At 46.5% G+C, this 27,725-nt stretch overlaps 1 protein-coding gene and 1 long non-coding RNA gene across 3 annotated transcripts in view; one reads left to right on the forward strand and one right to left on the reverse strand.

The window, feature by feature from the left end:
- LOC141097361 (uncharacterized) overlaps positions 1-27,725 on the forward strand; it is a 170,789-nt gene that overhangs the window by 97,093 nt on the left and 45,971 nt on the right. Inside the window, exons 2-3 of one of the 2 annotated variants that reach the window (XR_012233925.1) lie at positions 25,313-25,486; positions 26,050-26,328. This is a non-coding gene — a long non-coding RNA (uncharacterized lncRNA). Of the gene's footprint in view, positions 1-25,312; positions 25,487-26,049; positions 26,329-27,725 lie in introns of those variants that run through there. The other variant, XR_012233926.1, reaches the window with a different exon arrangement.
- SAMSN1 (SAM domain, SH3 domain and nuclear localization signals 1) overlaps positions 1-27,725 on the reverse strand; it is a 163,987-nt gene that overhangs the window by 93,212 nt on the left and 43,050 nt on the right. The gene's annotated exons all lie outside the window — the stretch shown is intronic.

Below are 27,725 nucleotides of genomic sequence, written 5' to 3' on the forward strand. Positions count from 1 at the left end.
GGTTTGGTTAAGGGTTAGGGTTAGGGTCAGGGTTAGGGTCAGGGTTAGGGTCAGGGTTAGGGTCAGGGTTAGGGTTAAGTATGGTTTGGTTAAGGGTTAGGTTCAGGGTTAGGGTCAGGGTTAGGGTTAAGTATGGTTTGGTTAAGGGTTAGGGTCAGGGTTAGGGTTAAGGTTAAGTATGGTTTGGTTAAGGGTTAGGGTCAGGGTTAGGGTTAAGTATGGTTTGGTTAAGGGTTAGGGTTAGGGTCAGGGTTAGGGTCAGGGTTAGGGTTAGGGTCAGGGTTAGGGTCAGGGTTAGGGTTAAGTATGGTTTGGTTAAGGGTTAGGTTCAGGGTTAGGGTCAGGGTTAGGGTTAAGTATGGTTTGGTTAAGGGTTAGGGTTAGGGTCAGGGTTAGGGTCAGGGTTAGGGTCAGGGTTAGGGTTAAGTATGGTTTGGTTAAGGGTTAGGGTCAGGGTTAGGGTTAAGTATGGTTTGGTTAAGGGTTAGGGTCAGGGTTAGGGTTAGGGTTAGGGTTAAGTATGGTTTGGTTAAGGGTTAGGTTCAGGGTTAGGGTCAGGGTTAGGGTTAAGTATGGTTTGGTTAAGGGTTAGGGTTAGGGTCAGGGTTAGGGTCAGGGTTAGGGTCAGGGTTAGGGTTAAGTATGGTTTGGTTAAGGGTTAGGGTCAGGGTTAGGGTTAAGTATGGTTTGGTTAAGGGTTAGGGTCAGGGTTAGGGTTAGGGTCAGGGTTAGGGTTAGTAAAGTCATGGTTTGGGTTAGTGTGAGTGGCCACCTAATGTTGGAAAAAAACGCAAACGCGGTAAAAACGCACTAAAAACGTATACAAACGCTTAAAAACGCTGCGTTTTTTTCATGCATGCTCATAAAAATGCTTGAAAAAAACGCAGCAGTTGTATGCTTTTGTATGCGTTTTTCAATGCGTTTTTTTGCGGGAAAAACGCGCTGCAAAAAAAAGCAAGTGTGAAACAGGCCTTAGGCTGGTTTCACATTTGCGTTTTTTTCGCGGTAATTTAGCGCTAAATAGCGCATGCGTTTTTTTTTCCTATACTTTGCATGGGATGCGCTTATGTGCGCTTACACATGCGTTTGTACGCGTTTTACCGCGCATGCGTTTTTTTGCGGTATGCGCTCGGACGCACAAAATGCAACTTGTTGCATTTTTTGTGCGTCCGATTTGCCTCAAAAAAACGCATGCGCGCGCAATGCGTTTTTTTACAGCAAGACACCCATTATAAGTCTATGGTGAGCATATGTGCGCATTGGCATGCTTAGGCTGGTTTCACATTTGCGTTTTTTTGCGCTGGAAAAAAACGCATACATGCGCATGCGTTTTTTCCCCTATATTTAACATGGGTGTGCATACCTGCGCGCTGGTAAGCGCATGTATGCGATTTTCATGCGCTGCGTTTTTTTGGGGTGTGCGTTGGTATTTTCCAGACGCAGCATGTTGCATTTTTTGGCCCTTGAAAAAAGCGCATGCGCACGTATGCGCACGTTTTGCGCTAAAAATGGCCATTATAGCCTATGGATGCGCATACGTGCGCACTGGCATGCGCAGGTATGCGTTTTTTTAGCGCTGCGTTTTTTTGGTGGTGTCCACTTGTTGTCCTAGTTATAATCTTCTAAAGTCAAAAAAAAAAAGTCTATATAAAGGAGGTGCCTGCCAAAACTCTGCCACTACTACACTGACAGATTGAAGAGCAGACAGTCAACCAAGAACCCATTATATCAGCGAAGAATGTGAGTATATTACATTATATGCCTGTCCTTTTAAATTATGTATGTACTAATGATTTTTATTATTTTTACATGCAGTATGTCTTCAGAATCAGAGTATTCCCCATCGCGGCAGGAATTGGCGCAAGCAGACCGTTAGGTGATTATTTTCGTGCATCTGGTAAGTATATCTGCTGCTTCTCCAAATCTCTTACGTTTTTTTCAACTTTTTTAAGACATCGTCATCATCATCTTCTGCGGACGGGACTAGTGAGGGCGAAGAGCAGGAGCAGCGAAGCCAAGTCCCGGTGGTGATACGGAATGTAAGTATCAAATGATTTGTAATGTTCTTTATTTTTTATCTTCTATTTTTACTCTTTTTTATGTTTCTTTTTTTGTAACTTTTTATTCAATTTAAATTTGATTATTCTAATGAATGTGTTTTGTCTAGGTTCCACAACGGGATGAAGACGTCTACCTGGATAATGAGCAGCTCATCAGCCTGGTCCAGGAGCGTTCGCCGTTGTGGGACAGCCGTGACCGGCTGCACAAGGACATTGTGGTGACCCGGCGGCTATGGAATGAGGTGGCCGCAGCGTTGATGGATGGCTGGGACAGCGCCACAGCATCCTCCAAAAAGGCGTTTAGTGAGTATTTCCCTGCTCTGTATTGTGCCGCAGTGACTGTTGTCCTTGACGGCACTGTTGGGTTTCGTGCTAGGTGTATTCTAGCAGGAAACCCAACAGTGTCATCGGGGTCTACAGTGACTGCTTTGAGTATTGTATTGCTACATTGTGCCGCAGTGACTGTTGTCCTTGACGGCACTGTTGGGTTTCGTGCTAGGCGTATTCTAGCAGGAAACCCAACAGTGTAATCGGGGTCTACAGTGACTGCTTTGAGTATTGTATTGCTACATTGTGCCGCAGTGACTGTTGTCCTTGACGGCACTGTTGGGTTTCGTGCTAGGTGTATTCTAGCAGGAAACCCAACAGTGTCATCGGGGTCTACAGTGACTGCTTTGAGTATTGTATTGCTACATTGTGCCGCAGTGACTGTTGTCCTTGACGGCACTGTTGGGTTTCGTGCTAGGTGTATTCTAGCAGGAAACCCAACAGTGTCATCGGGGTCTACAGTGACTGCTTTGAGTATTGTATTGCTACATTGTGCCGCAGTGACTGTTGTCCTTGACGGCACTGTTGGGTTTCGTGCTAGGTGTATTCTAGCAGGAAACCCAACAGTGTCATCGGGGTCTACAGTGACTGCTTTGAGTATTGTATTGCTACATTGTGCCGCAGTGACTGTTGTCCTTGACGGCACTGTTGGGTTTCGTGCTAGGCGTATTCTAGCAGGAAACCCAACAGTGTAATCGGGGTCTACAGTGACTGCTTTGAGTATTGTATTGCTACATTGTGCCGCAGTGACTGTTGTCCTTGACGGCACTGTTGGGTTTTGTGCTAGGTGTATTCTAGCAGGAAACCCAACAGTGTCATCGGGGTCTACAGTGACTGCTTTGAGTATTGTATTGCTACATTGTGCCGCAGTGACTGTTGTCCTTGACGGCACTGTTGGGTTTCGTGCTAGGTGTATTCTAGCAGGAAACCCAACAGTGTCATCGGGGTCTACAGTGACTGCTTTGAGTATTGTATTGCTACATTGTGCCGCAGTGACTGTTGTCCTTGACGGCACTGTTTTTTTTTATCAACAGTGGACAAAGTCCGAACACGTTGGCGTTCGATCAAGGACCGCTTCAACAGTGATGTTCGTGCTGAGGGCCAGGTTCGCAGTGGATCTGCGTCAAGGACCAGAACTAGATACCGTCACTATCACGCGTTGCAGTTCCTAAGACCGGTCCTTGCCACGAGATCGTAAGTATTATAAATTTTGGGTTTTTATTTTTATTAATCTGTGTTTTTCTAATCCACAGCTGATGCTTCTTGTAAAGGCATGGTAGTAATGATTTTCCTTTCTTCAACAGCACCTGGAGCAGCACCCTGCAACCTGGCCCTGGAGCGGTCCTTCCTCGGACGTCCTCTGACCCGTCCCAGCCATCCGACAGCCAGGAAGCACCTTGCAGGTCAACCACACACACAGCTGGTGACCAGGAAGCTGGGCCATCAGGTGTTCCCCTGTCCCAGGTCTCTGCCACTGGTTATGCGGGCACTACCCGCCAGCGGCAGAGGGCCTTGGACAGGAATGTCTTGCCCGAGTTTATGCATTTGAGCGAGACATTTAATTCCAGCCTCAAGTCACTGTCCGACAGAGTTGAAAGCGGTTTTGCACTCATGGAACGTGGTTTTAACCACTTTGAACACCGCTTCAATTCTGTAGAACAGCGCCTTGACCGTCTGGAGGCCGACCTCAACAGACCAGCACACCATTTTTTTAGTAAGATTGAAAAGGGCATGGCGGAACACCTTAGTCCTGATCAACAGCTGAATGTGCTGCAGGCCTGCAACAATGCTTTCTTGCAGGCTATGCAGCATAATCGGTACGGTCAGCAGTCAGTGGTGTCCTTTCCACCTGTGCCACCATTGACTCGCTTCACCTCACTACCGACTTGTGCTGCATACCACTGCACGGACACCTCTATTCAAAGCCAGGACACCCACCGTTACACCACCACAAGTCTGAGTGCAGCTGGTCACTTCACCGACACCACCATGGCAAGCGCTGCTCCTGTCTGGAGCACCACCGCCACTCCCATGCATGCGTGGAGCTCAGCCACCACTAGGCAAACATGGAACAGCCCTGCCGCTACAACAACATGTAGTAGCCCTGCCACCACCACTCTGCAAACCTGGACCATCACTGCCGCCACCAGTCCTCCTGCAAGGACGAGCACTGACAACGAAGAGCAGCAGCAGCAGCCACCTCAGCAGCAGCTCCAGCCTCCTCAGCAGCAGCCACCTCAGCAGCAGCAGCCACCTCAGCAGCAGCAACCACCTCAGCAGCAGCCGCCACCTCAGCAGCAGCCGCCACGTCAGCAGCAGCCGCCACCTCAGCAGCAGCAGCCGCCACCTCAGCAGCAGCAGCAGCCACACCTGCAGACGGGGGACCTACACTCAATATTTGCCCCTAGTTCAAGGCGAAATCTATCAAGGCGGGCATTGGGCCAAAGTCGGTCCAGGCACACAAGCCTACGGCGACATGCCATTACAACTAATGTACCTGAACAGATTTCCTCTCCTCCAAGTGTTCCAAGTTTAATTCCCTTAACTGGACTACCTTCCCCCACAAGTTTTGTTGCCCCTTCCCCTCAAACGCCGTCTTCAACAGCAAGTGTTGCATATTCCCTGCACACCCCCAAATTGAAACCATCTGCCCCCAAACGCCGGAAAAAATAATTTTTTGGTTTATTTTTGTTATAAAAAATAAATTTACATTTGTGGTTCACCATTACTAAGTTTCATTAATGTTGTTTGCGCCGCTCACACACACTGATGGGTAAATACATGTTAAAAACCAACCCAAGGCCTAGTATAGTCATGTGTGAAATAACACGGACTAGTATAGTCATACCAAGGCCTAGTGTAATAACTCGAGTTTTATCAACTTGGATCTGGTTTCATGAAAAACAAACTTTTGAAACTTGTCTTAAAAATAAGTTTCTTTCTAGTTTCACCAGTTTGTTTTTTGTGAAACAAGATGCTAGTTGTTAAAAATCGAGTTATTACAGTAGGCCTTGGTATGACTATACTAGGCCGTGGTATTTCACATATGACTATACTAGTAGGCCCAAGGCCTACTATACTCATATTTGAAATACCACGGCCTAGTATAGTCATTCCAAGGCCTAGTGTAATAACTCTAGTTTTACCAACTAGAATCTGGTTTCATGAAAAACAAACTGTTGAAACTTGTCTTAAAAATAAGTTTCTTTCTAGTTTCACCAGTTTGTTTTTTGTGAAACAAGATGCTAGTTGTTAAAAATCGAGTTATTGCAGTAGGCCTTGGTATGACTATACTAGGCCGTGGTATTTCACATATTACTATACTACTAGCCCCAAGGCCTACTATACTCATATTTGAAATACCACGGCCTAGTGTAGTCATTACAAGGCCTAGTGTAATAACTCTATTTTTACCAACTAGAATCTGGTTTCATGAAAAGCAAACTGTTGGTTTCAAGTTTCACCCGTTTGTTTTTCGTGAAACAAGATCCTAGTTGGCAAAAATTGAGTATGCCTTGTTATGACTATACTAGGCCGTGGTATTTCACATATGACTATACTAGTAGGCCCAAGGCATACTATACTCATATTTGAAATACCACGGCCTAGTATAGTCATTCCAAGGCCTAGTGTAATAACTTTTAAGTTGGAATGGAGCAGATTACATTCATCCACTCAATGCTGACTTGTATTCCCCATGGACTTTCATTGGGGTTGGGTTTTGAGGGTTGTGTTTTGAGAAAATCACATACTTTGTTTTCAACTAGTTGCACAATTTTCTCTTGAAAAAAAATGGTTTCCTGATTCATGGCCTGCAGCTTTGCTCGTTCCAATATATTTCACGCAGACTAGCAATGCTGCATTTTAACTCATATGTGTATTTACCTGCCCAGGTGTGTGAACATCAAAAAATTCAGTTATACATGGGAAGTTTTTTATTAAATTGGAGTTTAAAAAATATAGTGCACTCAGTAATGGTATCAAATAAGGTTTTTTATTACCATAAACAAACAAAAACATTACACCATTTCATCTTGCCAGTGCACCCGTCCTACATCAGAAATAAAGTAGGCCGCAAATTGGTCCCTCATTTGGCCAACTTCAACGGATGACCTGAGAGTGTGCTGAGTGAATTCAGGCAATGGGTTAGGAGCATCATCGTCCAGTTCAAAGGTCGGGTGCTCTTTAGCCATCACAAAGTTATGTAGAACCACACAGGCCTTCACCACCTCATCGACTGTTTCAAGTTTAAGATTAATGGCCGTGCCCAGAATTCGCCATCTGGAGACAAGAATCCCAAAAGCACACTCGACAGTTCTTCTGGCCCTGGTCAGCCTGTAATTAAATATTTTTTTGGTGTGGTCCAAGTCCCGGCTGGAGTAGGGTTTCAGTAAGTTTCCGCACATTTGAAAAGCCTCATCGCCAACCATTACAAAGGGCAGTGGCGGAGCTTCGGTGTGAGGAAGAGGCCGTGGCATAGGGAAATTAAATTGGTTGCCATACAACCTCCGGCCCATGTCTGAGTTTTTAAAAGCCTGTGAGTCATTACCACGGCCAAATGCTCCAATGTCCACTGCTACAAACATACATCCGGCATCCGCAATCGCAATGAGTACTATTGAAAAGTACTTTTTGTAATTATAGTACTCAGATCCCGTTCTTTGGGGTTTGATGATCCGTATGTGTTTACCATCAACAGCTCCCAAACAGTTGGGAAAATTGCATACTGTCCAGAATTTGTCAGCAATTTCCATCCACTTTTCAGCGGTGGGCAGGGGCATAAATTCTGGGCAAAGAACATTCCAGAGAGCCCGGCAGGTGTCAGCAACAATTCCAGACAAGGTAGAGATTCCAATACGGTACTGGAAGTGTAGTGAAGATAGGGTTTCTCCAGTCGCCAGGAATCTGTGAACAGACAAAGAAGTAAAATTAATATTTATGTATATTATTTTAAAAAACTATAAAATAAAATATTAGTACATTCACGAAAACTAATTACCCACGGTTTTGAATACTAAATTTAAAAAAAAAACATCAGACCGCACCCCTTGGTTTTTAAAACATACCGTAATGTCACCAGTAGCCGTTCCTCAGGAGGAATCGCACGACGGAGCTGTGTGTCCTGTCTCCGGATGGATTGTTGGACACGAGCAAGCAAATCCATGAAACTTTCGTGGGACATCCTGATATAATCTGTAAATTTCTCCGGGTTTGCCTGTAGCTCGCTGTAGAGGGTGTGGTATGCCCCACGGCTCTCCCGGAGTTCAACAATCGGATGTATCCACATACGCCGCCGTCTTCGCTGCCTCTCTCTCTTCCTTTGTTCATGGCAAGCAACTGCATACGCCTGAGCCATCGCGATGTCCAAATCCAAGTTGAAGTGAAAACTCTTCCAGCGCAGATCCATGGTCACGAGAAGAATCAAGCAAATGTGAAGAATACTGTAGACAGGGTCTATATATTAACATACCACACCCACAATGAAGTCCCATTGGTCTTGTGTGTTGTTGAATGGTTGTTTTTTCATTTTTGTGGGGTTTTTCCAAAATCTGTAAAAAAACGCAAACGCACAAAAAACGCATACAAACGCGCAAAAATGCTGCGTTTTTTTCCTGCATGCGCATAAAAATGCTTGAAAAAAACGCAGCGTTTGTATGCATTTGTATGCGTTTTTTTAATGCGTTTTTTTGCGGGAAAAACGCGCTGCAAAAAAAAGCAAGTGTGAAACTAGCCTTATGTATGCGTTTTTTTGCACATGCGTTTTTTTTTACCATTAGTTTAGACAATGGAATTTAGGGGTTTGGGTAAAGTTAGGGTTAGTTAATTGGGTTTAGGGTCAGGGTTAGGGTCAGGGTTAGGGTTAGGGTCAGGGTTAGGGTTAAGTATGGTTTGGTTAAGGGTTAGGGTCAGGGTTAGGGTTAGGGTCAGGGTTAGGGTTAAGTATGGTTTGGTTAAGGGTTAGGGTCAGGGTCAGGGTTAGGGTCAGGGTTAGGGTTAAGTATGGTTTGGTTAAGGGTTAGGGTCAGGGTTAGGGTCAGGGTTAGGGTTAAGTATGGTTTGGTTAAGGGTTAGGGTCAGGGTTAGGGTTAAGTATGGTTTGGTTAAGGGTTAGGGTCAGGGTTAGGGTCAGGGTTAGGGTTAAGTATGGTTTGGTTAAGGGTTAGGGTCAGGGTTAGGGTCAGGGTTAGGGTCAGGGTTAGGGTTAAGTATGGTTTGGTTAAGGGTCAGGGTTAGGGTTAGGGTCAGGGTTAGGGTTAAGTATGGTTTGGTTAAGGGTTAGGGTCAGGGTTAGGGTTAAGTATGGTTTGGTTAAGGGTTAGGGTCAGGGTTAGGGTCAGGGTTAGGGTTAGTAAAGTCATAGTTTGGGTTAGTGTGAGGGGCCACCTAATGTTGGAAAAAAACGCAAACGCGGTAAAAACGCACTAAAAACGCATACAAACGCATAAAAACGCTGCGTTTTTTTCATGCATGCTCGTAAAAATGCTTGAAAAAAACGCAGCAGTTGTATGCTTTTGTATGCGTTTTTCAATGCGTTTTTTTGCGGGAAAAACGCGCTGCAAAAAAAAGCAAGTGTGAAACAGGCCTTATCCTCATCCCCAACAAGTCAAAACAACTCCTGGCACAAGCTAGTCTAATATGTCCAGAAGCGTTCCTAATTCCCCGTGGTCTATTAACTTGCTATTCTTTCTTTTTTTGGGTGGGAATTTCCTCCTCATGAGCATTTTGCCAGCACTATGGGAGCAGGAACTTCTTTTCACTCACTTCCCGGCATGTATGGCTTTTAGCATTGTCCAATGGGTTGTAGCCATGAATTTCACAGACAGGAGAGCAAGAGCTGGGAGACAAAGACCTTCTCCCACTTCCTGTAATCCGTAGCGACTTTGGTCCTAAAGATGGATTACAATTGACAACAGGCAGCAGCCAGAAGGATGGCACCTAGTTGCTGGCAGTTTGGAGTAATTTTGCAGAGGTAAGGCAACATATTTGTGATTTGCAGACTGTCCACTTGTCACTTGATCTGTGAAATTACTAAGTAATCAGAAAGTGCAGTGACCAATTACGGCTACGTGTTAAAATATTTATATTTGGAAATCTTGAAAATCAGGAAGGAAATGATGCAGAAACATATTAGAAAATTGCAGGCCTTCTTGTTATACAATGCAGCAGGAAAATCCCTTATTAATTAATTGCCATAAAAATGCGCAGATCAAAAACAATGGGACAGATTAGGAGACGCAGGGTTTTTTGTACATGAGTTTTTATTGCGTGTTGATGCTGATGTTTTTATTCCTTATCGCTGTGCCATGCTATAAATCCCATGTAGTTTGCTGGAACTGTAAGAAACTGCGTTTTTTATGCAGCAAAGATATGCAGCAACAAAAACTCATCATGGGCACATAGCCTTAAAGAGAATCTGTCAGTAAGATCAACCCTCTAAGCCGTTTATATAGATATGCAGGTCATAGAAAGTTGAATAAGATGATACCTTGATATATGTGATCCGATGTCTTATTCCAGAGAAATCCACGTTTTTCCTATGTGTAAATGAGCGGTTAAGATCTATGGGCCGAACATAGATCTCCCTGAGACTCCGCCTCCAGAGCTTGTTTAAAATGGAAGAAGGCGTTACCATTGTGTGACATGTAGATCAGGAGAGCAGACTGTCAGTCATTACATGCCTCAGACTGGTAACTCCTCCTTTCATTTAACCCCTTTCGTGACAGCCGATTTCGACCTTCATGAACAGGCCAAATTTTAGAAATCTGACTAATAACACTGGAACGCTTCAACGTGTCCCACTGATTCTGAGATTGTTTTTCCGTGACATGTTGTGTTTCATGTTAGTGGTAAATTTAGGTCGATATGATTTGTGTATATTTATGAAATTATCAAAAACATTTTTTAAAAATTAGAAAATTTAGCAATTTTCAAACTGTAACACAAAATAATAAACAACATTTCCCATTTGTCTGCATTACATCTGCATTATTTTTTAAACATATTTTTTTTTTGTTAGGAAGTTAGAAGGGTTAAGAGTTTAGCAGCAATATCTCATTTTTTTTTCCAAAAAATTTACAAAACCAGTTTCTTTAGGGGCCCATTAAGATTTAAATGGATTTTGAGGGGCCTATATATTGGAAACTTCTCAAAAGTAATGCAAAATACTTCAAACTGTTGTCGGTACATTTTTAACTCTTCAGGTGCTACACAGGAATTAATGTGAAGTGGAATGAAAAAAATAAATACGTTTAAATTTTACCTCTAAAATGTCGATTGAATTTTTTGCACTTTTTGTAACACCAAAAAGTGGGCCACAGTTTGTTACCCACTTTTTTTTACAAGCGCGGCAATACCCCACATGTAGTCAAGAAAGTTCTGTTTGGACAAACGACAGAGCTCGGAGCGGAAGAGGCAATATTTCAATTTTGAACCACAAATTTGCCTCAAAGAGACGGCGGGCACCATGTCGCATTTTCACGGCCCTGAAGATATCAATATTGTTAGGACTGGCGGAACGCACCAAATTATAAAATAGTAGTAGGTGCGTACGCAGCCCGGGGTCCACCGTGCAGAGGTGGTACACTGCTGCTAGATAATGGGGGAAGAATTAAGCGGTGTGAAAACAGTCACACGTGGGTTATGTCACCCAATGTGAACAAGAGCGAACTCTGTTAATTCACAGCCGCACGACCGCTGAGCGTAGATGCCAGAGCCTGGCCAAAAGAGCGCACATTGTACGGCCACAGAAATCTACCCCAAGGACACGGGGTTAGAGTCCCTCTAGGCCCACTGAGCGTGCGGCGTCGCTGCCGCGAACGCCGCTATAGACGCTGGCTAAGGAGTGTGGAGCACTGCACTGAGGCGTGCCGAGTCACTGGTGAGGACTAATGCCTGACTCAAACACTGACCTGCCTACGCCTAAGCCTGGGCGCTAGCAGGCTAGGCTGCACAACACATGTGTACCAAGGGTAGGGGTTTCTTAATAAGTCATTCACCAGAGACATTCATACGTGCATACATCACTCACTCCTCATAGTCTGAAAATACAGTCTATCCTAGCACATGGCCGAGCGGCCATGCAAGCCTTTTATAGCCGCGAGCGTCCGGGACCTTCCTGGCTTCTCGGATGGGGCAATCCGAACATGAGCAGGACCTGAGCACGTGACCTTCGATCTCCAATGGGAGATCACTCTACGGGCATGCTTAGTGGCCCGACATGGGGACTTGGTCCCTGGAGAATCCCGCTGCTGAGCAGCATGCATTGCCATAGCTGTGCCAGAGGTGGCAGCAGCAAGCAAACCCACGGAGCTGGTCTGGGCAGAGTGCCGGGACCGACGAGTTTGCTGAGCAACCTCCTCTGCGGCTGGAGAGGAATGGGAGGCCGCCAGAAGCAAGGCTCAGGATTCCCGCTGTGCAGCGACAGGAACCTGACGCCTAACATTACCCCCCTCTTAGGGCCCCCTCCTCTCTGAGCCTCGCTCCGCTCAAATTCCGCAATGAGAAGAGGAGCGTGGATGTTCTCCACCGGCTCCCAGGTCCGAGCCTCTGGACCATGACCCTTCCAATCCACCAAATAAAACTTTTTGCCCCGCATTATCTTGCATCCCACAATGGCATTGACCTTAAACTCGTCAGACGACAGGTCTGATGTCCCGGCAGATGGCTCCGAAAACCGGGACATGTGAACCGGCTTAAGGAGGGAAACGTTTCAGAAATGGCCAAGTGTGGTGGAAGGGCCAGGCGGTAGACCACAGGATTGATCTGATTGAGGACCTTGAAAGGGCCTATATAGCGCGGTGCGAAGCCCTTGAAAGGGCCTATATAGCTGCGGATTCAACCCGCAGCCTGATATTTCGGGCAGAAAGCCACACTAAGTCGCCAGGGGCAAAGGTCAGAGCAGGACGCCTGTGTGCGTCAGCGGAGGCCCTCATTCTCTCCTTGGAGGCCCGGATAGCATCCTGCGTGCGATCCCAAATATCACATGCCTCCACCGCCCAGTCTGCCACCCTAGAGTCGGTGGATGACACGGGCATGGGCACGGGGACGCGCGGATGCTGGCCGCAATTTAAGAGGAATGGGGTCTGACCGGTGGAGTTGGCCACAGCGTTGTTCAAAGCGAACTCCGCCCACGGCAGCAAGGATGCCCAGTCATCCTGCCTGGCCGAGACAAAATGTCGCAGATATGTCACCAGGGTCTGGTTGGCTCTCTCAACCAACCCGTTCGTCTCAGGATGATAGGCCGAGGAGAGATTTAGCTCGATGCTGAGCAGAAAACAGCTTTCTCCCGAACCGAAACGCAAACTGAGGACCCCGGTCGCTGACAATCTTATTCGGCATGTCGTGCAGGTGGAAAACATGTTTAATAAACAACGCTGCCATGCCCCATGCAGAAGGTAGCCGCGAGAGTGGCACCAGATGCACTATCTTGGAGAAATGATCGCTGACCACCCAAATGACGGTGCTGCCACTGGACATAGGCAGACCCACCACAAAGTCCATGCCGACCATCTCCCAGGGCCTGTCCGCTACCGGCAGGGGATAGAGTAACCCAGCGGGCCGCTGCCGAAAGGACCGATTCTGGGCGCAAGAGACGCACGCCTGAATATAGTCCCTGACGTCACGGGCCATATGCGACCACCAGTATGACATTGCCAGGAGATCAGAGGTCCGCTTGGTCCCAAAATGTCCCCCCACCCTGGACAAATGAGCCCAAGAGAGGACCTCCGGTCGCAGATGGGCAGGGACAAAAGTCTCGCCGGAGGTACCGACTCGAGAGCAACTGGAGCCACGGTCCTCAGGCTCTCCGATGGGACTATCAGCCGAGGCCCCTCCTCCTCCAATGACACCACGGAGCGAGAAAGAGCGTCGGCCCGGACGTTCTTCTCCCCGGAGAGAAAATGCAGGGTGAAATGGAATCGGGAGAAGAACAAGGACCATCTGGCCTGGCGAAAATTCAGCCGCTGGGCTGTCTGTAGATAGACCAAATTTTTGTGGTCGGTGAACACCTGGAAAGGGTGGCGAGTCCCCTCCAGGAGGTGTCTCCTCTCTGAGAAAGCCAGCTTCATTGCTAGCAACTCCCTGTCGCCGATGAAATAATTCCTCTCCGCCGGTGTGAAGGTCTTAGAGAAGAAGAAGCATGGGTGCTTCCGACCTTGCGAGTCCTTCTGGAACAGGACTGCTCCAGCACCGACGGAAGAGGCATCCACCTCCAGAATGAAGGGCTTATCTACATCGGGGCAATGTAGAATGGGAGCGCTAGCGAAGTGGGATTTAATAGCGGCGAAGGCCTTGGAGACAGTTTCCGACCACAGTTTGGGGTTTGTGTTGTGAGTTCATTTTCCCCTTCACCATTGAGGTCTGATGAACTCCCTCTTCTGGTGAAGGAAGGTAGTGAGGCTGATTACAAAGCACCTGAGCTGAATGATGATGACTGGGTGACTGGGATTGCTGACTGGATATAAGGCAGCCGACGCCCTTCTGCCTTGCGGGTGATTTCTCTGAGGGATTCTTGGAGACCAGTCTGATTCCTGCTCCTCAAAAGCTGTTTTCTGCTCTACTTTTTGCATTTGTGTTTTGTTTTGCCTTGTTTTTCTGGATTTCTGCCTTTCCCTGCTGGGTGAGCTGAATTCCTTTTTGCTCTGTCTTCAGATAATACCTGAGTACTGATATAGTCTTTTGAAGCCTAGCGTCTTCAGGGCTTTTTTCCCTATCAGTCTGTTGGCTCTTGTTTTTGAGAGGGTTTTGGCGGATTGCAGACAGCAGCTTTTCTATTCTGTCCTATTTAGTTAGCTTGGGCCCTATCATTTGCTCAGCCTATCTTTCTATCTGTGTGTGTTTTTTTCATCTTGCTTCACCGTCATTATATGTTGGGGGCTGCCTATTGCTTTGGGGTCTGCTCTGGGGCAGTTTAGATTTCCCTTTCTGTCTTTAGGCTATGTAGTTCTCCGGTTGTGATCGAGGGGTCTAGGGCACCATAGGAACCCCCCACGGCTACTGCTAGTTGTTGTTAGGTTCAGGGGTCTGCAATCTGATAGCTGCCAACGTCTCTAGTTTTCTGGACTTAGCTAGTATTTCTGTTTTTGCCTCCTACGGTGACTCATAACAGAATCACCCGCCATACCGCAGATCCTAGGGTACTCAATAGCAGGAAAGAATTGTACAAAAAAAAAAAAGTGTGTATATTTTTTCCTCTATATCTCTGAGGCCGTAGGGGGAATTTTTTTTTTCTCTCAATGGAGATAAAGCAATTGTCTGATCGTGTGGAGCAGCTCGCTGCGGAAGTGCGGGGAATTTCCGCCTACCTTGCTCATTCACATGCTGCTGAACCAAAGATCCCTACTCCTGATGTGTTTTTTGGGGATCGGTCTAAATTTTTGAATTTCCAAAATAATTATAAATTATTTTTTGCCTTGAAGCCTAACTCGTCAGGGAGCTCCGCGCATCAGGTTAAAATTGTCATCTCTTTGCTGCGTGGCGATCCCCAGGATTGGGCGTTTTCTTTGAAACCAGATGATCCTATTCTGACTAACGTGAACGCATTTTTTCAAGCCTTGGGGTTGTTGTATGACGAACCTAATGCTATTGATCAGGCTGAAAAGACCCTGTTGGCATTGAGCCAGGGTCGAGATTCTGCAGAATTGTACTGTCAAAAATTCCGAAAGTGGGCGGTCCTTACTACCTGGAATGATAATGCCTTGGCAGCTCTCTTTCGGAAGGGTTTGTCAGAAACCGTAAAAGATACTATGGTGGGATTTCCTGTTCCCTCTGGTCTTGACGATTCTATGTCATTAGGCATTCAGGTTGATCGGCGTTTACGTGAACGCAGGACTGCACGAGAGGTGTTACCACCTGTTGAACAAGTGTCTGAACCTATGCAATGTGATAGAGTTTTGTCCAGGGAGCAACGTCAGGAGTTCAGAAGGCGTAATAAGCTGTGTTTTTTTTGTGGAGATGCCTCGCATATTATTTCTGTCTGTCCTAAATGAGAGAAACGTTTTGCACACACGTTTTCTGTGGGTGGTGTTCAACCTAAGTTTCTTCTGGCAATTACTCTGATCTGCTCCCTGTCCACATTTTCCGCCAAGGCTTTTGTGGATTCGGGAGCAGCCCTGAATCTAATGGACTTGGATTTTGCTAAACGTTGTGGATTTCCGATGACACCTCTGCGGACGCCTATCCCTTTGAGGGGGATTGATGCTACTCCTTTGGCGAAAAATAAACCTCAGTTTTGGACCCAGGTGGTAATGCGGGTCGCCCCAGACCATCAAGAAAATTGCAGATTTTTGGTGTTGCATAATTTGCATGATACCATTGTTCTGGGGTTTCCCTGGTTGCAAATTCAGAATCCAGTTTTGGATTGGAAATCTGTGTCTGTGGTGAGTTGGGGTTGTCGGTGTGCCCTTAGTGAGGCTCCTGTTTTTTCCACCTCTCCTCAGTCACATGATGTTCCTGACTATTTGGCGGACTTTTATGATGTATTTAGTGAGAATGAGTCTGCGTCTTTGCCTCCTCATAGGAGTTATGACTGATTATGTAAATTTCCTAAGGGTCGGCTCTTCAATTTATCTGTACCCGAGCACGAGGCTATGCGATCATATTAGACCATCCTCTTCACCCTTAGGTGCTGGGTTTTTTTTCGTGGCCAAAAAGGATGGTTCATTAAGGCCTTGTATTGATTATCGTGCCCTCAACAAAATTACTATTAAATATCAGTATCCGTTACCCCTGATTTCGGATCTATTCTCCAGAGTTAAAGGTGCTTGCTGGTTTACCAAGCTTGACCTCAGAGGGGCGTATAATCTTATCCGCATTAAGCATGGGGATGAATGGAAGACGGCGTTTAATACTCCAGAGGGACATTTTGAGTACCTGGTGATGCCTTTTGGGCTCACTAATGCCCCTTCTCTCTTCCAGTGCTTCATGAACGACATTTTCCGAGCCTTTGTGGACAAATTTTTGATTATCTATCTGGATGATATTTTGATCTTCTCCAAGGATTGGGATTCTCATGTGGAACATGTTTGGACTGTGTTCCGGATCTTGAGGGAGAATTCCCTGTATGTCAAAGGATCGAAATGCCTTTTTGGGGTACAGAGGATTTCTTTTTTGGGATTTATTTTGTCTCCGTCAACTATTGAAATGGACCCGGCCAAGGTACAGGCCATTTATGATTGGGTTCAGCCCACTTCTTTGAAGGCCCTCCAGAAGTTTTTGGGTTTTGCTAATTTTTATCAGAAATTTATAGCAAAATTTTCTAGTATTGCCAAGCCATTGACTGATCTGACTAAAAAGGGTGCTGATGTGTTGAATTGGTCTCCGGAGGCTTTTTCTTCCTTTCAGGAGCTGAAGCGAAGATTCACTTCTGCCCCGGTTTTGCGGCAACCTGATGTCTCACTCCCGTTCCAGGTAGAGGTGGACGCTTCTGAGATTGGTGCAGGAGCTGTTTTGTCCCAAAAGGATCCTGTAACATCTAAAATGAATCCCTGTGCTTTCTTTTCCCGAAAGTTCTCTCCATCTGAACGTAACTATGATGTGGGGAATCGGGAACTGTTAGCCATGAAATGGGCATTTGAGAAGTGGAGACATTGGTTGGAGGGAGCTAAACACCAAGTCGTGGTCCTCACTGACCACAAGAATTTGATTTACCTGGAGTCGGCCAAACGCTTGAACCCTAGACAGGCTAGGGGGGCCTTGTTTTTTACACGTTTTGATTTTGTGGTCTCTTTTCTTCCTGGCACTAAGAATGTCAAGGCAGACGCCCTCTCTAGGAGCTTCTTTGCTGATTCTCCTGTGGTGACCAAGCCTGCTACCACCTTAGGCGAAGGGGTAGTTCTTTCTGCCATCTCGCCTGATTTGAGACGTGCTCTGGAAGAGTTCCAGGAGGACAAACCTGAGCGTTGTCCCAGTGGAAAGTTGTATGTTCCTGACCAGTGGAAGAAGAGAGTGATGTCTGAAGTTCATTGCTCTGCATTAGCTGGTCATCCAGGTATTTTTGGTACTAGAGATCTGGTGAGTCGGTCTTTTTGGTGGGCCGCCTTGTCTCGTGATGTCAGGAATTTTGTGCAGTCCTGTGGGACTTGCTCCTGGTCTAAACCTTGTTCTCGCTCTAGTGGGTTGGGTCCCCAGGAGGCCATGGACCCATATTTCAATGGATTTCATCTCTGATATGCCTGTCTCTCAGAGAATGACTGTTATTTGGGTGATTTGTGATAGGTTCTCTAAGATGGTTCATCTTGTACCATTCCCTAAGTTGCCATCTTCCTCTGAGTTGGTGCCCCTGTTTTTGCAACAGGTGGTTCGCTTGCACGGGATTCCTGAGAACATTGTATCTGACAGAGGAGTTCAATTTGTGTCTAGATTTTGGAGGACTTTCTGTTCCAAGCTGGGAATTCAGTTGTCCTTCTCCTCTGCTTTTCACCCTCAGACCAAAGGGCAGACGGAGAGAACAAACCAGACCTTGGAGTCGTATTTGAGATGTTTTATTTCCGCTGATCAGGATGATTGGGTTTCATTTTTGCCCTTGGCCGAATTTGCTTTAAATAATAGAGCTAGTTCTGCCACTTTGATGTCACCTTTTTTTTGTAACTTTGGGTTTCATCCTCGATTTTCTTCAGGGCAGGTGGAGCCTTCTGCCTGCCCAGGTGTTGACACTGTGGTGGAGAGAATGCACCAGATCTGGGACCAAGTGGTGGATAAGTTATCTCTCTCCCAGGAAAAGGCCCAGCGGTTTTCCAACCGACATAGGACCTTTGGTCCCCAGTTTAAGGTTGGTGATATGGTTTGGTTATCGTCAAAAAATATCGCTATGAAGGTGGCTTCTCCTAAGTTTAAGCCTAGATTTATTGGACCTTACAAGATTTTGGAGATTATTAATCCGGTCTCTTTTCGTTTGGCTCTTCCTGTCACATTTAAAATTCATAATGTGTTTCATAAGTCCTTGTTGAAGAGGTTTGTTGAACCAGTTGTTCCTGGGGTGGCACCTCCGGACCCTGTATTAGTTGAAGGTAACATGGAATATGAGGTAGAGAAGATACTGGATTCCCATCTGGCTAGACGGAGACTCCAGTATTTGGTTAAGTGGAAGGGTTATGGTCAGGAGGATAATTCCTGGGTCTCTGCCTCTGATATTCATGCCAAAAGATTGGTGCGTGTCTTTCATCGGGCTCACCCTGATCGCCCTGGTGGCGTGAATGAGGGTTCGGTGACCCCTCCTCAAGGGGGAGGTACTGTTGTGAGTTCATTTTCCCCTTCACCATTGAGGTCTGATGAACTCCCTCTTCTGGTGAAGGAAGGTAGTGAGGCTGATTACAAAGCACCAGAGCTGAATGATGATGACTGGGTGACTGGGATTGCTGACTGGATATAAGGCAGCCGACGCCCTTCTGCCTTGCGGGTGATTTCTCTGAGGGATTCTTGGAGACCAGTCTGATTCCTGCTCCTCAAAAGCTAAGTTTTCTGCTCTACTTTTTGCATTTGTGTTTTGGTTTTGTTTTGCCTTGTTTTTCTGGATTTCTGCCTTTCCCTGCTGGGTGAGCAGAATTCCTTTTTGCTCTGTCTTCAGATAATACCTGAGTACTGATATAGTCTTTTGAAGCCTAGCGTCTTCAGGGCTTTTTTCCCTATCAGTCCGTTGGCTCTTGTTTTTGAGAGGGTTTTGGCGGATTGCAGACAGCAGCTTTTCTATTCTGTCCTATTTAGTTAGCTTGGGCCCCATCATTTGCTCAGCCTATCTTTCTATCTGTGTGAGTGTTTTTTCATCTTGCTTCACCGTCATATGTTGGGGGCTGCCTATTGCTTTGGGGTCTGCTCTGGGGCAGTTTAGATTTCCCTTTCTGTCTTTAGGCTATGTAGTTCTCCGGCTGTGATCGAGGGGTCTAGGGCACCGTAGGAACTCCCCACGGCTACTGCTAGTTGTTGTTGTTAGGTTCAGGGGTCTGCAATCCGATAGCTGCCAACTTCTCTGGTTTTCTGGACTTAGCTAGTATTTCTGTTTTTGCCTCCTACGGTGACTCATTCATAACAGGTTTGCACCCTTCTTGGTGAGGGCTACCAAGGGCGCTACCAAAGTTGAGAAATGGGGGATGAATTGGCGATAGTAATTTATGAACCCCATAAAGCACTGCACCGCTTTAAGAGAATGGGGTTCCTGCCAATCCATCACCGCCTGTAGTTTGGCAGGATCCATGGCCAACCCCTGGGCCGAGATGATATAGCCCAGGAAAGGCAAGGACTCCTGCTCAAACACACATTTCTCCAACTTGGCGTAAAGGCAGTTTTCCCGCAGGAGATCGAAAACCTTGTGAACATCTCTCCGGTGGGAGTCAATATCTGGAGAGTAAATGAGAATATCGTCCAGATAGACTACTACCGAGGTGGTAAGCATATCCCGGAAAATATCGTTCACAAAGTCTTGGAAGACGGCTGGAGCATTACATAGCCCAAAGGGCATCACCAGGTATTCATAGTGCCCATCTCTGGTGTTAAATGCCGTCTTCCATTCGTCCCCCTCACGGATACGAATCAGGTTATAGGCTCCTTGCAGATCAAGCTTAGTAAACACTCTCGCTCCCCGTAGCCTATCGAACAGTTCTGATATCAGGGGTAGAGGATACTTGTTCTTAACGGTTAAGGCGTTAAGACCCCTGTAATCGATGCACGGATGTAATTCTCCTTTCTTCTTTTGGACAAAGAAGAATCCCGCTCCCGCCGGAGACACCGATTTCCTAATGAATCCTCTTGCCAAATTCTCCCTGATATACTGAGACATGACCTCTGTCTCTGGGAGAGATAGGGGCAGACTCGACCCCGAGGAGGCTCAACACCGGGCAAGAGGTCAATAGGACAGTCGCAAGGGCGGTGCGGCGGAAGGGTCTCCACCGCCTTCTTGGAGAAAATGTCTGCATATTGCTGATATGGCTTGGGAAGCGAGGAGAGATCTGCGGGAACCTCAGAGATAGTGACCTGTACGCTGCCCCTCAGACACCTACCCTCGCAGGACTTGCTCCATCCGAGGATTTTTCCCGAGGACCACTCTATGTGAGGAGAGTGAGCTCGTAACCATGGAACCCCTAGGAGGAACTGGTCGATACCTTCGGGCATGACAAGAAGAGACAGCATCTCCTGTTGGGAAGGAGACAGTGAGAGTCTCAGTGGAGCTGTCTGGTGGGTGATTTGGGACGGGAAGGTGGCACCATTCACCACTCTGATAGTGACCGGTTGAGGTAGCCGGACCAGGGGGATTGCGTGTTGTTGGGCGAAGGCAGACGACATGAAATTGCCCTCCGCTCCAGAGTCCACACAAACCTCCACAACCAAAGTGGAAGAATCAAACTCTAATGTCCCTTTAAACAGGAGCTTGGAGGAGAAAGTCGCTGTGTCTAGTAGGCCGCCTCTGATCACCACTAGACGAGAGCGTTTCCCGGCCGCTGTGGGCACTGGTTAGCAAGGTGCCCAGTCTGCCAACAACGGAAACAGACTGAAGGTACCCGCGCGGACCGGACCCTGGACCCCATGCGGGACACCTCCATGGCCTCTGGAGGCTCAGGCGGCTGACCAAGAGGTTCCAGCGGTCTAGCAAAATTAGGAGCCAACCTATATTGTTGGCGGGACTTGGAGATCTCCAGCCCTCGCTCAGTGAAGCGAGTGTTAATTCGGGTGGAGACCGTAATGAGCTCCTCCAAAGTGGTAGGCACCTCCCTGGTGGCCAGGGCGTCTTTAACATGATCAGCCAGACCTCTCCATAATATAGGTATGAGAACCTTATCTGGCCACTCAAGCTCTGAGGCCAGAGTTCTGAAGAGGATGGCATTCTGACTGACCAGAGACGAACCCTGGGTTATGGCCAGCAACTGAAGTGCGGTGTCGTGCGTGACCCGAGGCCCCAGGAACACCTGCTTCAGAGTGACCAGAAAATGGATGGCACTCTGTGCCAGGGGATCCCCACGCTCCCACAGCGGGGTGGCCCACTCCAAGGCCCTGCCCGACAGAAGGGAGATGATAAATCCCACCTTGGCCCGCTCAGAGGGAAATCATGTGGCCAGCAACTCCATGTGGATGGAGCACTGACTCACAAAACCCCTGCATGAAGCACTATCACCCGAGAACTTCTCGGGCAGCGGGAGGCGAGACAAGGTCGGGGCAGAACTGGCCGTGGAGACACGGGCGACAGCCTCTGTAGCTGCTTGAACAGCGACCGAGGTAACATCCGCAGCTGAGGTGGAACGCTATAGCGCTGCCAACCTACCCTCCAGCTGCTGGATGTATCTATGCAGTCATTGTTCGTCCGCCATTATTAGCCAGACACTGGCGCTAGGATAATGTTAGGGCTGGTGGAATGCACCAAATTATAAAATAGTAGTAGGTGCGTTCGCAGCCCGGGGTCCACCGTGCAGAGGTGGTACACTGCTGCTAGATAATGGCGGAAGAATTAAGCGGTGTGAAAACAGTCACACGTGGGTTATGTCACCCAATGTGAACAAGAGCGAACTCTGTTAATTCACAGAGCCGCACGACCGCTGAACGTAGATGCCGGAGCCTGTTTAGCTCACAGAGCCCGGCCAAAAGAGCTCACAGTGTACAGCCACAGAACTCTACCCCAAGGACACGGGGTTAGAGTCCCTCTAGGCCCACTGAGCGTGCAGCGTCGCTGCCGCGAACGCAGCTATAGACGCTGGCTAAGGAGTGTGGAGCACGTGCACTGAGGCGTGCCGAGTCACTGGTGAGGACTAATGCCTGACTCAAACACTGACCTACCTAAGCCTGGGCGCTAGCAGGCTAGGCTGCACAACACATGCGTACCAAGGGTAGGGGTTTCTTAATGAGTCATTCACCAGAGACATTCATACATCACTGACTCCTCATAGTCTGAAAATACAGTCTATCCTAGCGCATGGCCGAGCGGCCATGCGAGCCTTTTATAGCCGCGAGCGTCCGGGACCTTCCTGGCTTCTCGGATGGGCCAATCCGAACACGAGCAGGACCTGAGCACTTGACCTTCGATCTCCAATGGGAGATCACTCCACGGGCATGCTCAGTGGCCCGACATGGGGACTTAGTCCCTGGAGAATCCCGCTGCTGAGCAGCATGCATTGCCATAGCTGTGCCAGAGGTGGCAGCAGCAAGCAAACCCACGGAGCTTGTCTGGGCAGAGCACTGGGACTGATGAGTTTGCTGAGCAACTTCCTCTGTGGCTGGAGAGGAATGGGAGACCGCCGGAAGCAAGGCTCGGAATTCCCGCTGTTCAGCGACAGGAACCCGACGCCTTAAAAATATACTGACAGATTCACTTTCAGTAAGTGTTGGAGTATGTTCACATGGTGTCTTTTAGACACTGGTGCACCTGCATAGTTTTTACGCAAAAGATGGTTCAGGAAAACATTGTTTTCCCCTAGTGTTGCGGACATCTTTTACATTTTTTTTTGTTTTATTCCATGTATATTATAATGATAGCTTGGAAGCCATATGGTGAATGGAATGGTCACTTCTTTTAGCCGCTTCATGGCATTCAAAGTTACAAAAGATGGAACATATGCACAGCAAGGTGTTCTTACATAGCAGTGCAAATGTTTACACTTTGTTGTTTTTTAGTGCTTTTTCAGGTGAATTCCAGGCGGAATCTGCCTGAAAAAGATATCATGTGCACATACATTTTTATAGGCTATGCTCACTTTTGTGTCAGAGGTTCAGTGGACAATTCCATCATTAAACTTCAGGTAGCGCTGTTCATACTGTCAAAATCAAGCAAAGACTTCAAGGGATTTTGTCAGCAGATTTTTGCTATTTAATCTGAGAGCAGCATGAGTTAGGGTCAGAGACCCTGATTCCAGCTATGTGTCACTTACTGGGCTGCTTGCTGTAGTTTCAAAAAAATCACTGTTCAATCAGCAAGAGATTATCACTAAAGGACTAGTTGTCCTGTGCCATATACACACCTACTTCTCTGGGTAACCATGCCCCCTCACTGACTAGCAGCTTTCGGTCTATGCACAGAGTACACAGAAAGCAGCCAATCAGTGTTGTCAACGGTGTTATACAGAGCTCAGCATTCAGGGCATTACTGTCCTTGCTGGCATATGAACTTGGTCAGCAAGAAGACATTCCGGGCCCCCGCTCCTTTTGCTTTTGCTTACTGGTCCCCACAGGCAGGATTCAGCTGATTCAGTATCTGAAGGTGCACCCTCTGACGCACGTTAAGTGTAAATCTATTGCTCGTGGCTTCCTGCACTGCATTAGTTAACAGCCATCAGCCAATCGGAGGCCAGCAGCTGATGTCGGCGTGCACGTCACCAGCGCCTCAAATGCATGAGGAATAGGATGCCGCTGGACCTCAGCAAGGTGAAGAGAAATGTATTTTATTTTTCGTATGGGGCCAGGATGGAGACACATGGGGCCAGGATGGGAGAACATATAAATAACAAAAGTGCTATTCATCTCATTGATCCCCTACTGCTCTCGATTCTACACTTTCCTGGTCCCATGCTGGTCTTTACTATTGGGTGCAGCAGTGACCTCTGTTGTGAATCCTCTGGATCTGACTTCTGAGTCGGGGCTCCCTCTGGTGGTTACTGTGGGTTGTGCTGGCCGGGTTGACAGAAGTCTGCCACCTGACGACGATGATTGGAATCAGGTGGTACTGATTGGGAGCTTATAAGTGAGCAGGCTTCCCTCAGTTGTTGCCGGTGATTAGTATCTTTCAGTGCTTTTTGAGGTCTGCTGTCTTCTGCCTGATCCTGCATCTGCCAGTTAAGTTGTTCTTTCCTAATCCTTTGCATCTCATCTAGTTTGCCTTTTTCTGTTTTGCTGTGTGGGTTCAGCATGCTCCCTGCTGGAGCTTGCTGGACCCCGCTCCATATATTACAGCTTGTGTCAGTTTGTTCAGTCCCCTGTTTTATTAGTCTCTTTTTCTTTGCTGCCAGTTCACACCAGAATGCTGATATAGTGGGGGAGAGGTCATGTGACCTCAGTGTTTTTTGTACATCAAACGTGTTGGATTTTTTAGGGTTTTTGCGTGATTGCAGACAGTGTCTTTCTTTTCCTGTTCTATCTAGACAGTTTGGGCCCCACCATTTGTTCAGTCTATTTTCTTCCTGTGTTTGTGCCTCATCTGTCTCACTGTCAATATATGTTCGGGGGCTAGCTATTTCTTTGGGGTTCTACTCCGGGGCAGTTTAGATTTCACCTTTCTTGCTTTAGGTTTAGTTAATTCTCCGGCTGTGCCGAGGCGTCTAGGGCAACATAGGTACGCTCCACGGCTACTGTTAGTTGTATTGTTAGGATTAGGGGTCTGCAATCCACTAAGTGACCAACCTTTCTGGTTTTCTGGCTGCTTGGTCTATTTTGCCGTCATCCTCGGTGACCCATTCATAACAGACCTCCCTCAGCCAGTGATTGGCTTCCGTGGTCATATGTCCCCATGCTGTGATATCAGTAAAGACCAGCTGGAGACTGAGCAGTGTCAGAATGGAGGCTGCGGGCAATCGGTGGGCGGAGTATTCTTTCTGAACCTCTAAAAAATGTTGAAAATCTTTTTAAATATTCCTCTTGCCAAAGTGTTTGTTTTTACACCGTCCGATGCTGTCAAATCAGTGCAGGCGGTATTAGATGGGGCAGAGATGATGTACAACCTGTTGGCTGAAAAAAATTTACACCCTTTTGTCAATTTTTCAATATATTTCCAGCTGGAGCTACAGAGGAACATGCAAATGCGCAGTATTATGAAGAGGCGCAAAAGAATTATTATTATTTGATAATGATTACAAGCATTCACTAAATAGAGCCGAAATGTCCTCTTTAAAAACGAAGGTGACAGATGAGCGTAAGATAAAGAACTTTTTTTCTTCTTTTTTTTTCTTGCAAGGATAAATTAATATATACAAATCCTACAAACCTCAACAAAGTAACAATGAGAAATATTGATTTTCTCCTAGCAAAACATGAATGGAAACATCAAAACCGTTCTAACCAAACAGGAGAAAATAGAAGCTCTGGAGCCAGCGCACATATTTCCTCCTGCTTCATCAGAGAAGTTTCCGAGCTCGCATGTGCCCGGCGTGAATCATCTCTCAGAAAAGGCTTCATCCACATCGCTGAGCCAGAAGCAGGTACCATGCAAGGGCCATAATCTACACAAATGCCAATAGAATGAATTCATGAATGAATGGTGTTTACCGTTTTTAAAGATGGCACAAATTAGCAATATTACTGATCCAAAATTCCGTGCTAGTTAATTTATTAATAAATCTTAAAGGAAGTCTGTTAGCTCAAATCGACAGTATAAATTATGGTAAGCACATAGTCTTGTAGAGGATATAGCACCTTTTGTCTTCTAATATTGTCTCAATTCTACAAAATCTGAAGTTTAACCAAATATGCTAATTAGCGTGTTCGATGCACCCTTGGTGTGGCCAAGAGTCTCAGTGTACTGTACTTCTCTCTTCTTTTGCATGTCCCACCTCTCTCACTGGTGATTGATATTGCTGGCTTGACAAAAGCAAACGCTGTCTGCAGTGAAAGCTCAGTAAAGTCAGTGCTCACTAATCACCGGTGGGACTCAAGGACATGCAAAACGAGTGGATGGAACGGTACACTAAGGATCTTGGCCACACCAAGGGTGCATCGAGGTCAATAATAATTAGCATATTTGGTTAAACTTCTGTTTTTACAGAACGGAGGGAGCGATTAGAGCAATCAAGCACCCCGAGGCTAATATGGGACTATGGACCTATTCGAGGCATGTGCCATAAGTAAAGACTGAACACAGTGTGGTCATCACCAAATTATGTAGTTTGCATTCTTAACCACTTCACTGCACTTGCATTGTATTATTTAGGAATTAGTATATATGAGGCCATTTTTTGGCTGCTGTATGAACTTAATGGAATTATTACATTTCATCAAGACGCCTTGACTCCCTACACAATATTTTGCTCCGAATCCTCCACATGTCCTGACCTGGCCCTGGCATATCGGTATATGGAACACTTTTTCTTTAATAGATTATATCATCATATCATAATGCAAAAAAAAAAATTAAAAGTCAACTTTTTCTCTTACATTTATTTTTTTTTCATCATTATGTGGTGCGCATCATTTATTCAAAGGTTATTTGTGTTAAAATTTTAGGCTTTCTGAGAATTAATCTGATCGTCATTCTTGTGACCTGTGGAGGTCCCAGTAGTCAGGCCCTCAATGGTCACACATGATGGTAAATCATGGATAATAAATGGCTTTTATTGGAAAACCCCTTTAGGTTTTATGTGACAGAGTCGTGGGCATGCTCCGTTTAATTCACAGCAGTCTCTGCGCAGAGAGGAGGAGGAGAAGCTGATAGTTCTGGTCACAGGTATATAATGAATGTGTTACCTTTTATTTTAATCCTGCATCTGCCAGGCTGACAATCTGTTGTCTCTATCTGCTCAAAATCAGATTAACTGCCCATAAGAGTTACAATTAATGATATAGAAATGCGATCTGCACATGTCTACTTCTAGTAGTATAGACCCAAGACGGATTACGGGAAAAGGGAGCGATTATTTCTCACCCTGCTCCTGCTTTCCTTGCAGTCTAATTGCATACAGTTATGAGACTAGAGCTTTAAAATTAAGGCAGGCAGGAGCAGAGAGTACTGGGAAGTGAATGAAAAGTAAGTCCCTGCACCTAGAGTGCTGACAGAATGCTTACGAAAAGGAATTGCACCACTCAAAGAGTGGATGACAAGTTACAATGTAGGCAAATCTATAGTGTACAGTATGTGAAGGAGAAGCAATGTTGTGGGGAATAAAGGCATCAGAACATGCTTCTTGTTTGCAGGCTATGAGGTGGTAAAAGAGGGCATACATCTGCCATGGATATCCATTTAAAGCTATCATGTGCAAAGGAAATAGTATAGATAGAGTGTGTGTAGTTATTTGTCCAAAAAGAGTAGAAATGTGCAGATTGATTCAGGGGACTTAGATCCATTCAGCAGGTCAGTAGTTTTCTGGCCACTGGATAAGAGGCTTGTGAATCTCTTACCTTCCAGGATCTCTGGCGCACAGTGACATACTACTAATAGCAGCAGGCCTTCAACCACCCGCCATTTCCTGGATGTAGATACAGTTGAAAGCAATGATGAAACAGGGCTCCCTCTCCCATCATCCTCTGTTTATGTCTGAGCTATGATGTTTCACTGCAACGGGCATGATGAAGTAACTACATTGGGCTCGCTGTGTGGAGCTTCAGAGCACGTGCTGCAGGGACTGGAGCAGTGGAGACATGGGGAGACGGGAGTAGTATTTTCTTTTTTTTTTCAATTAATGAGTACTCATTGAGATGATCACAATGTGTGGTGGGGTGTGTGGA

The sequence above is a fragment of the Dendrobates tinctorius genome, unplaced genomic scaffold (genome assembly GCF_039654945.1).
Source record: "Dendrobates tinctorius isolate UK_male_01 unplaced genomic scaffold, ASM3965494v1 ptg000084l, whole genome shotgun sequence".
NCBI classification, from domain to species: Eukaryota; Metazoa; Chordata; class Amphibia; order Anura; family Dendrobatidae; genus Dendrobates; species Dendrobates tinctorius.